The sequence below is a fragment of the Schistocerca americana genome, chromosome 7 (genome assembly GCF_021461395.2).
Source record: "Schistocerca americana isolate TAMUIC-IGC-003095 chromosome 7, iqSchAmer2.1, whole genome shotgun sequence".
NCBI classification, from domain to species: Eukaryota; Metazoa; Arthropoda; class Insecta; order Orthoptera; family Acrididae; genus Schistocerca; species Schistocerca americana.
This window is the reverse complement of record NC_060125.1, coordinates 54193597-54208842: the sequence shown is the minus strand read 5'-3', so window position 1 is coordinate 54208842 and position 15246 is coordinate 54193597. Positions and strand designations below refer to the sequence as shown.

At 42.9% G+C, this 15246-nt stretch overlaps 1 long non-coding RNA gene across 1 annotated transcript in view; it reads left to right on the top strand.

The window, feature by feature from the left end:
* The first annotated feature begins 233 nt into the window (after positions 1-233).
* The window catches only part of LOC124622548, a 33635-nt gene continuing 18622 nt past the window's right edge, over positions 234-15246 (top strand). The window contains exons 1-2 of the long non-coding RNA XR_006980648.1: positions 234-298; positions 11402-11554. This is a non-coding gene — a long non-coding RNA (uncharacterized LOC124622548). The remainder of the gene's footprint in view (positions 299-11401; positions 11555-15246) is intronic.

The window sequence follows — 15246 nt, the reverse complement described above, 5'->3', positions numbered from 1 at the left end:
GCATTAAAAATAGTCATTATTTGTACAGCCGCCATATTCTGGCGCACAGTACACCTGTGTGTGGCGAATGCATACACAGGAGCTTCGCAACTGCATATGACCGTGTTCGCCGAAACTGGCTGCAAGCTCACGGAGAAGAGACTGCGTGCGAGCAGAAAGGAAGCTCCAAATGACGTCATCAGCGTGCGGAACTCCGCACGAGGAGACTGACGCTTTTATAAAGAGCAGGTGACGCTACAGCTGCCGCAAAGCGCAGGGGCCACCGCAGCTATGAAGTCGCACACACTGGCTGTCCTCGGTAAGTGAACATGTCCTCTCGTTAAAACGTAGCAGTACGTCTCTAGTGCTGCGTAAAGCGATAAACAACACACGGCATGGAAGTTGCTTTTCTTTGCTGTTCGAGTTCGATATTCTGCACCAGAATTTCGAATGACCCTGGAGAATGATTCACAATAAAACAGCCTTCAGTCAAACTTCAATTATTCTTTTCGAGCACTCATTTCTTTATCTCCAGACGGCGGTAAATTCTCACAGATTCATCGATTAAAAATTCCTCTTAGAGATACAAAACTTAGCCGTTAATCCTCAACGTGAAAGTGACTAATGGCAGTCTGATAATACACGAGATTTGTTTCCCCCTTTTAGCTTCAGATGTCTCCTCTTTAGTCCAAATAATACATGAAATATCCACTCATACATGCTTATGTATACAAGATAAGCAAAACAACACAAATACTTAAGATCATCTTTAAGGACGCCTTTTGAATTCTTCTATTGAAAAGGCGTCTAGTCTCTAATTGAATTCCGTGTAGTGTTTCTGGATGTACTGAGTGACTCATCATATGACGGTGATGATAAGATGCTAAATGATTGTAAGCCCCTGCGTGTATAGCTGTCATGAGTTTTCTTAAGTGTGGCAACTAGAATGCTTTTGGTGAGTATAATTTTGTGACCAGACTGTCGCAGTTCATGGTTCTGCTGATATCTCCTTGCATGTGAAAGTAATTTAAATAAAGAGGGGCGTAGCTATTGATAATATTCCAGTTAGTTCAAATACGATCTAGAAGACGCATCACCTCTGACGTAAGAAATGTGTCTCATCGCGTTTCTTGCCAATTAAGATTCATTTTCCGTAGGGATTGCTCCGTAACAGAATTCAATTTGTTGAGTGGTGGTGGAGAAAGGTATAGCATCTACCGAAGAACACCTCGATACATTTTTGGTGTTGTAGCTCTCACTGATCCGGTGTCCGTATCAGTCCCCCATTACATGTAGAAGTTGGTAGCTTTATTATCCTCCAGTCCCCAGCCCCTCCCCCGCGCCTTCGTCCAGTATGCACTACTGTAAACGTATTGTTAAATCCACGGTTGGAAGCCACGCTGCAGACACTCTGGAACAGAGGTGACACAAATATAAATTCAGTGACACGAAATGATTGGACTCGCTGATGAAATGATTGAACTGGAATTACATCTTACGATACCAGTAAAGTACGCTCGTAAAATGCCGATCGTCATGAATACGTCATGACTATCGGTCCGACACATATTTCCCATACTCAGGACATATTCATTACAATTGCCATGATGCATGGCTTTGTGAATTTGGATGAGACCACTCCCTAAGTTAAAGTAAAACTCTTGTTTCGTCATCACTGAAGATGTTAGCAATTTATGAACATTCCTCTCGTATCGAACCAAAAGTGCATGTACAAGTGCCATGCTTTGTGTTTTGTTCTTCACGGCCATGTTGCACGAAGTTTTCGTTAAATGACTGATTCGGTAACTATAAGGTACAACGTTACTCGGGCGTCATTGGTGACTTCTGTTTTATAGGCTTTAGGTCGCGATTCAAGGTGTGTTTTCCTGCCTGACATTAGGTCTGCCAGTGCTAGACAAATCATCAGAGGCTATAAACACTGAGAAAGCAGGATCATCAATGAAAAAATTCAACAAACTGAACTGCTTATACATATCCGCGAAATAGTCGGTTCGTGACGTCATCAATGGCTCTCAGAAATCACGTAGTCGTGCCGGCGAGTGTTGCGAACTTTGCAGAGGCGGAGAGTTGGCACTGTTTGCTTTATTTAGCACTAAGAGCCACAATTCGTTTAGTTTCATTTCATCTTCATTTCTATTAAAGTTTGTGCTTCTGAGTTCCTATGGCCTCTCTGTATGTACTGGCAATGTAAGGATCGGATCTCGTAAAAACCGTAATATAGGAGAAACGAATTTGTTGGTTCCCTGGTGCCAGTGCATGATGTGATACTGCCAATTTGTCAGTATTTCCCAGAGAAATAGCCTTCGGAGTGCGACCTAAATCTATAAAAGAAAAACGACTAATTATGTAAATACCGATCGTGGAAGCCTGTATTGTTAATCAGCCATCTATGGAAGTTCCAGTGTAAGCTGAGGAATTGTGAAACCAGGATTATGTAGAAGCATTTTACTCCTACGACCGTCTCGTAGATCTTTTCCCTGCAGGCTCGGCTCTTACATTCTCTCTTCGTACGTCTGCGGGCTTTCCCGGTTTTAATTGTTTGCTTTACGGTTCCTTCGCTCGTGACGTAACGGCATGGGTAAATAGAACACAGTTGCGTGCTGAATGCGAACTGGGATGTATTTCATCAACATCAGTCATACAAAACCCAATTTCCGCCTTCTCCCTGAAAGACGTGAATCAATGCAATCAGACGGATGCAGTTTTTACCGACTTTGAAAAAGCATTGACACGAACCCTAATTAAAGACAGTACGTTCATATGGCATATCAAACGAAATTGCGCGTCAAATGTCTTTGGCAGAAAATTAACTTATATATCAGTTGTTCCCAAGTGGAGAGTCTCGTAAATTTGTATGTATCAGGTGATACTTTAATACTAAGAGACAGTTGTAAATACATTACTTAGCGAGTAATTTATAATTTCGCCTGTGCTTTGTTTAAAAACGTACCAAGTAAGATATCTGACAGCAAGAGCGTCAACGACGTAATATGGAAGCAAGCCTTACGCCAAATGTACAAAATAATTATTTATTATGAAAACTCACAGATATATGATCTAAGTACCGTACTAATGTTGCAGAGTGCTTGAAAATGGCCTTTGAGCCGAAATAGGCCTATAGCCAATGATACACAAAGCAGAGTTTCGGCTTAATGCACACATAATGTCCTTACAAGACATATATAACGCTGCAGGCGTTATTATTATTATTATTAGAGTGGTTACACACAAAACATTAACAACCTGAAGCTGAAAAGTTTCGGCCAGTTCAGAAGTAAGGAGTGCAGCAATGAAGTGATTTACGAACAGTAGGTATAGTGCACGTAGCTGAGCTTGCTTGATTTTAAACGTGCAGTGTGTAGACCAAGCAAGTGCGCAATGGTGAGGAGTAATGCAGGGGAACTATATTTTGTAACAAGTGTGTAGCCTCACTGTGGGTAGCTACGGTGGTGCTTTGGAAAGTGCTCGGAACGGAATAGAAAAAAAAAATTATTTAAATCACTGAAACTTTTTTTATTTTTCAATGTTGTCTCCTTGTAGATTAATGAACTTGGTCCAACGGTGTTCTATTTTCTTGATCCCATCTCGAAAATTAGTTTCCTCCAGGACTGCAAAATAGCTGTCAACTCCAGCTATCAATTCTTCGTTTGAATCTTCATCTACGAAGAAAAATTTTCGGTTTTGGGAAGAGATGGAAGTCTGACGGAGCCATATCAGGTGAATAAGGTGGATGTGGCAAACGATTCATATCTAGTTGGTGTAATTCTGCATTGGCGACGACACATGTGTGTGGCCGCTCATTGTGTTGGTGGAAGATGACTTTCTTCCTTGCTACACCTGGCCTTTTTTCGCGTATCTTGTGTTGCAATTTGCCCAGGACGTTAGCATAGTATTCCCCAGTAATTGTTTGCCCAGTGGCGAGATAATCTACAAACAGAATCCCCTTCGCATCCCAGAACACTGATGCCATGACCTTTGTCTTTGCTTTCTATGGTGGCGGAGAATCATCATGTTTCCAATACTTTGACTGTTATTTGGTCTCTGAGGTATAGTAGTGCGCCAAAGTTTCATCTGTGGTCACAAAACGGCGCAAAAAAATCTTGTTCCTTCTCCTAAAATGGGCAAAATATTGTTCCAATATGTCCATTTGCACGCATTTTTGATCCGCGTCAAGAGTCGCGGCAGCCATCTGGCACATAATTTTTTCATTTCTAATTCTTCAGTTAAAATGTGATACTCGTATACCCTTTCAGATGGCATATGGCAACCGTGAACAATATCACGCACTTTCAATCAGCGATCCTCCATGACCATTTTGTGCACCTTTGCAATGATTTCTGGTGTAGTGACACAACTTGGCCGATCACTGCGCGCATCATAAATCATAATCAAAGCTCTTCCGACCAAATTTAAATTCATATGTCCACTTGGCAACAGTTGAATATGAAGGAGTAGGTCCCCCCCCCCCTCCCCGTCCCTCGCAAGTGTAATCTTGAAATCGGCACGAGTGTCCTTTGCTTTCGTACCTTTCTTTACAAAGTACTTAATCACTGCTCGAATCTCGATTTTTTCCATCTTTGGAAATCACTACACGGAAACAGTTAAAGCCGGTTCCCACTAGGGCTGGCGCGCGTCAAAACCGCGCGTCAGCGGCGTGGTTACCATGGAAACAGCGTCAGGGGCACGGCGCGGTGGGCTCTGCGTCGCGGTTTGACCATGTCGAACCGCTTCCGCTGCCGCGTGCCGCGCTTCAGCTGCGCGCCGCCAATCACAGAAGGCGCTGAGCGTGACGTCAGGTACGGCACCCCGGGTCACACGAACTTCCGCCGAAGCGCTGGCGCGGACGCGGCGTCAGCTATGAAATACTTATCATCCGATTCCAAGGAAACTATTTGGCAGAAAAATTTGATTTTTGGGCATGTTACAGCCTGATATCTTCTCTCGATAAAGGATCGAATTTATTTTCGTTATTCGTCGTGGTTACTTGCTGTATCGCATTCATGTAAACCTTTACACGACATTTTAATGAGTGTGCAGAGGTAAAAACGCATTGCGTGGACTTTGCGTGCAGTTCATTTTAGGTAATACATTATTGCGTATGAAATTTAGTCAACATATCGAAATTGTTTTTAAAGCTGAGAGCAGAACGATAGCTATCACTGTTCTCGAGATATTGAATGATATGTCGGTGGACGGGCTGTGCCGTGACCGTGCGCGGGTCGCTCGCGACGCGACCGATACTTCGTCCTGCTCGTCGTAAACCATGTGGTTGTATCAACCGCAAATTTCGTAAACGGTTCAAGAAATCGAAAAGTGTTTTTTTGCAAACGATAACTTGTAAAAAGTCATGTATTTCGTTGCATGATAAATATCCAAAATCTGTTTATCTGCCAAGATATGAAAGTAACCACAGTTTTTCAGAAGGGATCGATGCATTTTTTTAAACGGCATTTAATAGAATGTGGGATGAGAAGTTAAACCAAAACTAATTTGCTGGTATGTCATAAGATGTAATTTGCTAAGTATCTACAGCTATTGATTATTTCCTTTGGTAAGTAACAAACGTTTTTTTCTTTATCCAGTATACTCTATTGGTTCAAGACGCTTTTCGTCTTTTACTTTAACGCATCTTCGTTGGAATCTAGAATGATTCAGTTTTGTTTTGATATGTGATACACGAAGATTATAAAACAGTTCACATCTTTTTTTACGTGAATAACTGATTACTTACAGTGAATCGAGTTTTTGGCGGACATCTGCGTTTCCCCTCATCTGGTCACATGCTGGAGGTTGAACTGAAACTTATATTATGGAACGTAAGCACATTTTCGTGCCGGCCGTAGTGGCCGTGCGGTTCTAGGCGCTACAGTCTGGAACCGAACGACCGCTATGGTCGCAGGTTCGGATCCTGCCTCAGACATGGATGTGTGTGATGTCCTTAGGTTTAATTAGTTCTAAGTTCTAGGCGACTGATGACCTCAGAAGTTAAGTCGCATAGTGCTCAGAGCCATTTGAACCATTTGAACCACATTTCCGTGTTCGCTCTTTTTTCTTCTGTCAATAGCTGTAGACATTTTAGCGAAAACACTGATTTGAAGTCGTAACTACAGTGTGTTCACCTCATGTCCATTCCGGTTTGGTTTGTTTATGTACATGTTGCCAACCTAAAGAATTATATGCTGAAAACTAATGTTTGTTTATTTCTGTTCTCCTTATATCTGTATGTGTGTGTGGGTAGCCAGTGATAGTTATAGAAAGTTGAAAGTGAATGCAGTAGTTGTCAGACAGTGGTTGAAAGATTTGGTGTTCAGTTGATTTCAGTTTTGGTTTAAATGTTTTGTGGAGGAGTGCATGGAAGAGTAAATTCACTGCTTACATTAATAGATAAAATAGTAGAATAGCATTTCAACAGATGATTATTATCAGATTACTATCACGCAACCCCTTTGTCCTCACTCTTTGACGCCTCATAATATGCCCTGTCAACTTACCCCTCTTGTAGTCAAATCTGTGCCGTGATTTCCTCTTCCTCCTCTATTTAATTCCGTACCTCTTCTTTAGTTACATGATCCTCATACCTCATTCTTATTGATCACCACGTTTTGAAAGCGTCCATTGTCTTTTTGAGGGAAGTGTTCATCGCCCACGTTTCACTTACATACAAAGCTGCACTCCACACAAATACTGCACTCGACACAAATACCTTTGTAAAATAGTACCCAATCATTAGAATTTATATTCGATATGAACAAATTTTCTTTTTCAGAACGCTTTTCTTGCTACTCACAGTCTTGATTTTATATCCTCTCTACTTCTGCCTTCTCAATTACTGCTTCCCTTTCAAGTCATTGAAGTCTTAGAAATGCAGTTTGGTTTCTGTACAAGTTGTAGATAATCTTGTGGCCCTGTGTTTTATCGATGACATCTCCAGAGCTTCAAAGAATGTTTTAATTAAGATTGTCAAAACCTTTATCTAAACATGCAAATGCTGTAAACACAGTTTCGCAGTTCTTCAGTCTGTCTACGTAGGTAAGTGGTAGGATCAGTATTGCCTTGCGTGTTCAGACATATCACAGGAATCTAACATTGTGCTTATGTTAGTTTGTACAACCCGTCCACCTCTCCTCTCTACATATTCCTTCCACTTTCTACCCATCTCTTATTCGCTTAGTTCTGGCTTGACAAACGAGTTCTTGACAGTTGCTTCTCCTTTGAGCAAAGTTTTCTTTGTTCTTTCTCATTTTCATTCCCCTATGTTTTGCAAGCGCAAAATCGCATTGCAATTTTGGACTTTCTGTCAACGTCATGTTTAGACATTTCTATTTCCCATGGCCTACTTTATTTGCTGCATTTTTATATTTTTCTCTCTTGTCGAATTTAATATACCACGTTTTATCTAACGATTTCTACTGTACCTTCTTGCCGTTCACATACTCTGCTGCATTGACCACTTCTTCTCTCAAAGATATCCATTCGTATTCTAGCGGATTCCTTCCTCTGTTTCAGTCAGTCGTTGCATTACGGTAACTTTAAGATTATCGAAAAACTGTGGGTCTTGACTTATTCCAGTTCAATTTCCTTAATTTGCTATCGATTACTGTCTCTTTAGTTGTAAACTGCAGCTCGTGGCCTTTAAATTATTGTAGGATTGCGTCTCCAATGGGAAATGTCTCACAATTTAAAATCTGGTTTCGAACACTGTTCCAAATATATATTATTCTTTCGTGATTCTTAAGCAAGGTGCTGGCGATGATTACATTATGCTCTGTGGGAAATTCTATCAGGTGGCTTCCACTTTCATCCCTTCCCCCAAGCCTTTGTGTTCTTACTGTTTTCGTGTACCAGCTACCGTATTACATTTTAAATTTTTGTTTCGCTTAACTATCTGAATAATCTCTTTTGTCGTACATTGTTTCAATGTGTTAGGAGATACTGAACAATCATGAACGGTAGTCGCGAAATCTGTTTATCGTGAAATGAGAAAACATGAATAATGAAATATATGAAAGAGTGCATCGTACAGAAAATGAAAAATTGGTATGTCTTCACCCAACTTCGTCTTTCGTTCACATAGGTGTAAGATACAGTTAATCAAACGCATCGGTCGTTTCAGTGGTTCCCACCCCGTATCTCAGTGGCTGTCCGTCATTGGCTACCGCTAGCGTCTGCCGCTTCCAGATGGGGGAACGCCAATTCCGCGAGCCGCCGCGTCAAAGCGGAAAACGCTTGCCGCTGCCGCACGATGCGCTGCCGCGCTCTAGTGGGAACCGGCCTATACAGAGCCACGTCAACGCCACAGCTCTCTTCCAAGAACACTGACGTGGCACGCGTTTAGGCAACAGTCCAATCAACATCACGTGAACAACTCGCTGCGCTAGCGCTGACCTCTCGTGGTGATTCCGAGAACTTTTCAAACTACCTTCGTAGCTTTCTTTTTTGAGGAGGAGTTATGGATAGCACTTGTGATGCACCATGAATTCCTTTGTCATTTACTAACACACACACACACACACAAACTAAATAACATTCATCTTTCAAATTTTAAGGATGAAAGAGTGCAAGAAAAGTGTTGCATTCCACAGTTTAGTTGGTGCTGAAGTTGGTGATAATGTGGCGGAGGAGGCAACAGTTGGCAGGGGAGGAGGGAGGGGTGACAGCTGGCTACTGATTGCACTCAGGGGTAATGGTTTAAGAAAGGGCGGGAACCACTGCTCTACGATGCCTGGCTGTGTCGACATTTTTGATTGGCCAGAGCAGGGTGCATCAAATCTACTCTTTTGTGTTTTGGATGTGAGGAGCCAACCTTGCTTTGGCAGCCCGTTCTTCAGACGACACCACACATAGTATGGATATAGATGGAGCTGTGGGTGTCTTACCGTGTATGGCAACTTTCAGTCGAAATATTAATTTTTACAAAAAAATGGTTCAAATGGCTCTGAGCACTATGTGACTGAACTTCTGAGGTCATCAGTCGCCTAGAACTTATAACTAATTAAACCTGAGTAACCTAAGGAAATCACACACATCCATGCCCGAGGCAGGATTCGAACCTGCGACTGTAGCTGTTGCTCGGCTCCAGACTGTAGCGCCTAGAACCGCACGGCCACTCCGTCCAGCTAATTTTTACACTGAGTAATTAAATCAGTGACTGTGATTCACACACCAGAGAGTTCTTATTTATTATAGCAGCCCAGTTAACTCTAACTTATGCAAACAGAAAGCAGCAAAAATACGACTGTAGAGTGACAAGTCGTCCAAGTGGTGCAGAGGGACAGGAGATGTGATTGGGATTCTGTTTTTATTCCGTTAGTGCATTTCGGAGACTAGAGGAATTAAACTAATGTCACACGCCGTGAAAGTCTTGGAGAGGACAGTGGAAAAACTGCTCAGAGACGAAATACCAGTAGGAGAGCAAGAGTTTGGGTTTTCACCGGAAAGTGGAACAACTGATGAGATCTTCGCACTCCCCAAGCAAATGGGAAAACTTCAAGAGCACAAACAGGAATTAGATCTGGTCTTTACAGATCTAGAGAACGCATATGATTGAGTAACAGTTCAAGGAATATGGAGATGTATGAGGGAGAAGCTAATACCAGAAAAGTATGTATGCTTCGTACAGGATATGTGCGAAAAAGCAAGAACAATGATAAGAAGCAGTATGGGCAGGACAGAATGGATACGTACTTTCGTCGGCTTGTTTGCAGACGATATTGCTTTGTGTAGGACCAGCAAAGATATGATGAGTGAAGACTGGAAGACCGGAGGCGAGCACTGGAGGATAGAGTATTTGAAGTAAAAAAATTGGAAATTTGTGGTAAGTTCCTATGGGACCAAACTGCAGAGGTTATCGGTCCCTAGGCTTACACACTACTTAATCTAACTAACTTACACGCTAAGGACAACACACACACCCATGCCCAAGGGAGAACTCGAATCCCCGACACGGGAGGGGGGGGGGGGGAGCCACACGAACCGTGGCAAGGCGCCATAGACCGCGCGGCTACCCCGTGCGTAGTGCTTGAAGTCAGCAGAAATAAAACGAAGTACTTATGTCTGGGCAACCAGGAAGGTGACAGAGTTATAAAGAATAGGAAGAACCCAAGAAAGGCAGATATTGCCAAATATGTGGCAAGTAATGGAAACTTGGAATGTGGATGGAAGAATTTCAAAAGGACGTCTGGATTCATCTATTACAAAAATGTGAATTTCAAGGTCAAGAGGAAGACCTATAAGACAATTGCAAGGCCAGAATTGTTGTCTTGGGGCAGAGGCAAGGGCAACAACCAAGAACCATTGCAACTGGCTTTATGTAGCAGAGATGGAGATGTTGAGGTCGATATGTGGATAGACCGGATTCCAAATGAGAAAATATGAGGATGTGTAAAAGTTGTTGAAGTGCCCGTGAAAGTGCAGGAGAGGTGACTCCAGTGGTGTGGGCGTCTTGTGAGAAGAGACCAAATTCATCTTGCAGGGAGTGGTATGGAAATAATTGAAGTTTCCAGGGATAGAGGAAGCCCTAAAAAAAGAGGTGGGTGGACTGCATTCGAGAGGACTGTAGAGACAAACAACTGACGGAGGACGATGTGCGAAACCGGAAAAAGTGGAAGAAATTTACCAAACACGTACGCCCCGTGTAAGGCAGGGAAAGACGCTGTAGAAAAAGATGAGATGCATGTTAGAAACTGTCGTAATTCGAGAAGTGGCCGAGCGGTTCTAGGCGCTTCAGTCTGGAACCGCGCGACCGCTACGGTCGCAGGTTCGAATCCTGGCTCGGGCATGGATGTGTGTGATGTCCTTCGGTTAGTTAGGTTTAAGTAGTTCTACGTTCTATGGGACTGATGACCTCAGAAGTCCCGTAGTGCTCAGAGCCATTTGAACCATTTGAACAGTGGTTGAGATGTTTATATGTGCATAACAAACAAGTAAAGAGGAATTCTTTGTTTTCGATAGTAATAACACTTCTTGCTTCGGAAAAGTATGGTATTCGTGGTCGTACGATGTGATCGTGACCGCATTGAATAATTTGGGGCATTGTGGGCCGGGCCTCCAACCATCTCGGGAGTTTGAAACTCTAATACACCAGTTGGACACGATTTGGCATTATATCCCTCATGAGACCAGATCGAATAACTGCTCGCAGAAGAAGCAGAGGCGGACCAACACATTACTGATTTGCTCGATTTGTGAAGCTCTTGCTTTTGAATAAATCATCCAACTTCTCTGAAATTACTATCATTTGTTTGTCTGAACGTATACATCACATCTACCGATTTCCGTCCCCTTCGGATAATTCCTTCAAGGTAAATCTTCTTTTCTTTTTTTTTTGTCTTAGTGTGTATTTTCTTAGTGAGATCAGGATGTGGCAGAATATGTGTACCACTGTGGTGTTGTTCTTTCACAGTACTGGCGGCGCTCGCAGGCTGTGCCACTTCAGAGGAATGCCCTACCTTCTGCCCACAAATTTACCAGCCAGTGGCAGCCCTGTGTGGCTCCGAAATCAGGGAGTTTGGAAATCGCTGTGAATTGGAAGCACACAACTGCCTGCACAACAACGGTACTTATGTGTTATGGAGCCTTGTGTGGCTCGTGTTCCTGCCATCATGTATTTTACACCCTGTTTTTAACGTACTTCCACCTCACTACGTTAATTTAAATTACTACTGTCACTGAGTTGCTGCTTTGCCTGACCGTGAGCGGTGTTGGCAGCGCGTACCGATATATCCCCTCTTGTAGTATCTTTGCTCGACTGCTATTATTTCCCGGTCGTTGTCTATCGTAAGCAGCTCGGATAGCGACTTCGGGTCTGTCAGTCAGTGGGAACGTGTCTGCAGTCCGGACCTGCCAGTCGGGGAGTTGCAATGCAGCACTAGTGCAGCCGGGTTGGAGCAGCAGTGAGGTCTGCGTCGACATGGCTCGCCCGACCATTGCCGCCGCGCATCACTTCAGCCGGGCCACGGTCATGGTGGATCGTCGGTCGGTTTGTCTTCGTGCGTGCTTAGTTACTGTGGAGTGTCGTTCAAGTCTTCGTGTAAGTGTTTGTCAAACTGTGTGTGTAGTTGCTGTAGTTTCAACTGACAGCTTGTTTTAAGTGTTGTCGGCGTACTGGCAGTGAATCGGAAAGTGCGAGGAGGAGAGTTCATGGCGGCAGGCAGTTCGGGTCGTGAGTTGGGCCCTGGCAGTCAGCTGCAACTCGTCTGGAGCGCAGCCCGGGCCAGCCAGTCGCCGGCTTGCAGTAGCAGTGAGTCCTGCGTGGACCGACCGTTGCCGCCACGCATCACGTAAGCCGGGCCTGACCTTAGGAGGGAGCGCGGGATTAGCCGAGCGGTCTAAAGGCGCTGCAGTCGTGGACTGTGCGGCTGGTCCCGGCGGAGGTTAGAGTCCTCCCTCGGGCATGGGTGTGTGTGTTTGTCCTTAGGATAATTTACGTTAAGTAGTGTGTAAGCTTAGCGACTGATGACCTTAGCAGTTAGGTCCCGTAAGATTTCACACACATCTGAACATTGGTGGATTGTTGGTCGGTCGGTGGGTCCGAGGATATCTCCGAGCGGCGTAGTCGACTGGGCCGCTGGCGGTCTCCGCGCAGTGTCGGAGTCTGCCTGTAGCTGTCCGATCGGTACGAGCATCGTCGTTCGCCGACCCAGGACGTGAAGGTTGAGTGGTTTTGAGCATTACGTTGTTGGTTCCGGCGTTGCTGTTGTGGAGGTTTTCCTGTGAGCAACAACGAGTGAAGTGTTAGAGATAGCCGCCATCAGGTGGAACTGATCAAATTAATTTATCCATAGTCAAGTGCACCAGCGGAATTTTCTGCCTTGTGGCCGTTAGTGTTCTGGTTACCTGCCCTGGCCGCTAACGTAGTTTTTGGGCAGTGTCTTTTCCTCATCTGTTGTTGCTGCCCAACATGGTGTGTAGTTTTGGCAGCTCAGTTCATATACACGTTTGTTTGGGGATAGTGATACTTGTAATTTTCTTTTGGAGCCTTGAATTCTCGTGTACTCCGTCGTGGCAAGAAAGTGGTTGGTCTGTCGGTCCGTCACTGTCCCTTGGTTGGTTCCCATGAATTAAGTGTAGTTGGACTCACCACCTGTCTCGCCTAAGTCGCCGGCACGGTAGCTGGCTCAGCGTGTTCGGTCAGAGTGTTAGCAGCCCTCTGTAATAAAAAAAAACAACTGAGCTAACTGATCAACAACGAACTTAAACTGATGTCTTACGACGTCCGAAAAAAAAGTGAAAGAGGGCAGACCGATCCACTAGAGACTCCTGAGTGCCGTTCTCTTAATTATCCTTTTGACAGTCTTTATGTTGGTGTTATTTACCTGTATTTTATATTTTTAATTTGGCAAGGATAGTTGTGGGCCTTCAGCCCTGAAAACAAGTTCTCAGAGTGTCCTTTAAGTCCAAACATTATCGCCTTCTGCTCTTGAAAGGCTATTGTAATTTCCTCTGAAAGATTTTACAAGTTATTGTGGGCCTTCCGCCGTTGGTGTTGCAAAAAGGAAATTTTTAAATTTAATGTATTGTTTTACCGATTGTTGCAGTATATATTTCCTTAATTTGCAGAATTTAACTTTGCGGCCTTCAGCCATCCTATAGTGTTTGTTTGTCTCTTTCTGTGCACTTTGGGGGCCATCAGCCCTGTTACAATCCTAAAACATTGTGGCCTTCTGCCTTCAGTAATCATCATAATATATTTGGAATTTTGAAGATTTAATCTGGCGGCCTTCAGCCACTCCGCATGCTGATCTCATATATGTATACGATTTATCTTATTCGTAAATTTAACTGTGTCATGTATTTTCAAAATAGAACTTATTCTAAAGCATCTGTTTGGATGTCTTCAGACGCGAAGTAAATTTCTTTCAAACGTGTATTTGTGAACTAAATGATAATAAGTTACAATTGTGAAATGAATCCGGCCTAGCTCCCTCGGCCCTTTCCAAAATCCTAATTACCTGTTAGCCCTGCGTGATTTAGCGGACGTTTCAATTATAAGCTACTGATTTCAAGTTAAAACTCTGTTCCGTGCAGGACTTTCCCTTTCGAAACCCATTCTTACATTCTTACACTTCTTTGCCTACAGTTTCTTCAACTCTGTTCACGAGGGATTTTGAATATGTTTTGTGTGCCATTGTAGAAGTGAGACACCTCTTTAATTGTTATCAACTTTGTTTGTGTCTCCATTTACGTAGTGGATGGATTAATGCTGTATTCCTTACTTCTGGAAAATTTTCTGTTTTCCAAATGTTCTCAAAAATCAGAAGTAAAAGCATTTATGGTTTCTTATTATTACTACCATTATAAATGTTAGTCACCTTTATTCACCTACATGTCCAGCATACTCTTCTGCTCTGAAGAACAGGGAACTGAACCTCAGGCGGATCGGCTCAGGCTTGACGAATGTTGGCCTTGGCCATCCGTAAGTGCAAGTGTGGCTTTTAGACCGTTTGCCACATACATTTAAACGCCCAGTACAGTGTTTTCACTTCTGGATGTGAAAGAATGTTGTAAGTACAATGATGGTGAAAAGGAATCAAAGGAAAGCGTCAATAGAATAAATGGTGGGATGGGAAGACGTACTTGTTTTGGGAGGAAATGGTGGTAAAAAAGGAAAGATAAGACGCTATTATGTAGATGCAACTGAAGAATGATACAGCAGGAATAAAAAAAGAACTCGACGGGAAACTCTTATACAGCTAACTGCGCTCTAGAGATAGGTTGTTTTAGTGAATCATCTTATCCCCCCCCCCCCCCCCATACCAGAGTAGCTTCAGAACAGAAACCAAAAACCTTTGGCTAATAGTTACTATTAAAATCAGTCTTGATCACATTTATTTATTCTAGTAACTGGTTTCGACCACGCCTGTGGTCATCTTCAGACCTATAAGTCAAATACAAAGTCTGATCAGATACATTGAAGAAAATTATATAAAACTACAAAATTCCCTTTACTTTCTGACTAATGGTATATACACGATTTATATTTCTATATTTGTTTTATAAACATTGTTATATACTTATGTGCAAGTGATCTTATTCTATGATAACATAGTCTGTCTCATAAGTTTTAGCCACTCTTCAGTTTTTCTTTTTCCTTTACATTTTACAAAGTAGCAAAAGATAATATAAACTGTTATTATATATATATAATGTTGTGCATATATTTTGTCACCTGCTTTAGTGTTTGTCACAGGTACCTGTTAATGCCGTACCTTACACTGTCATTGTTTTATTCTTAGTCTTCTAGTACTA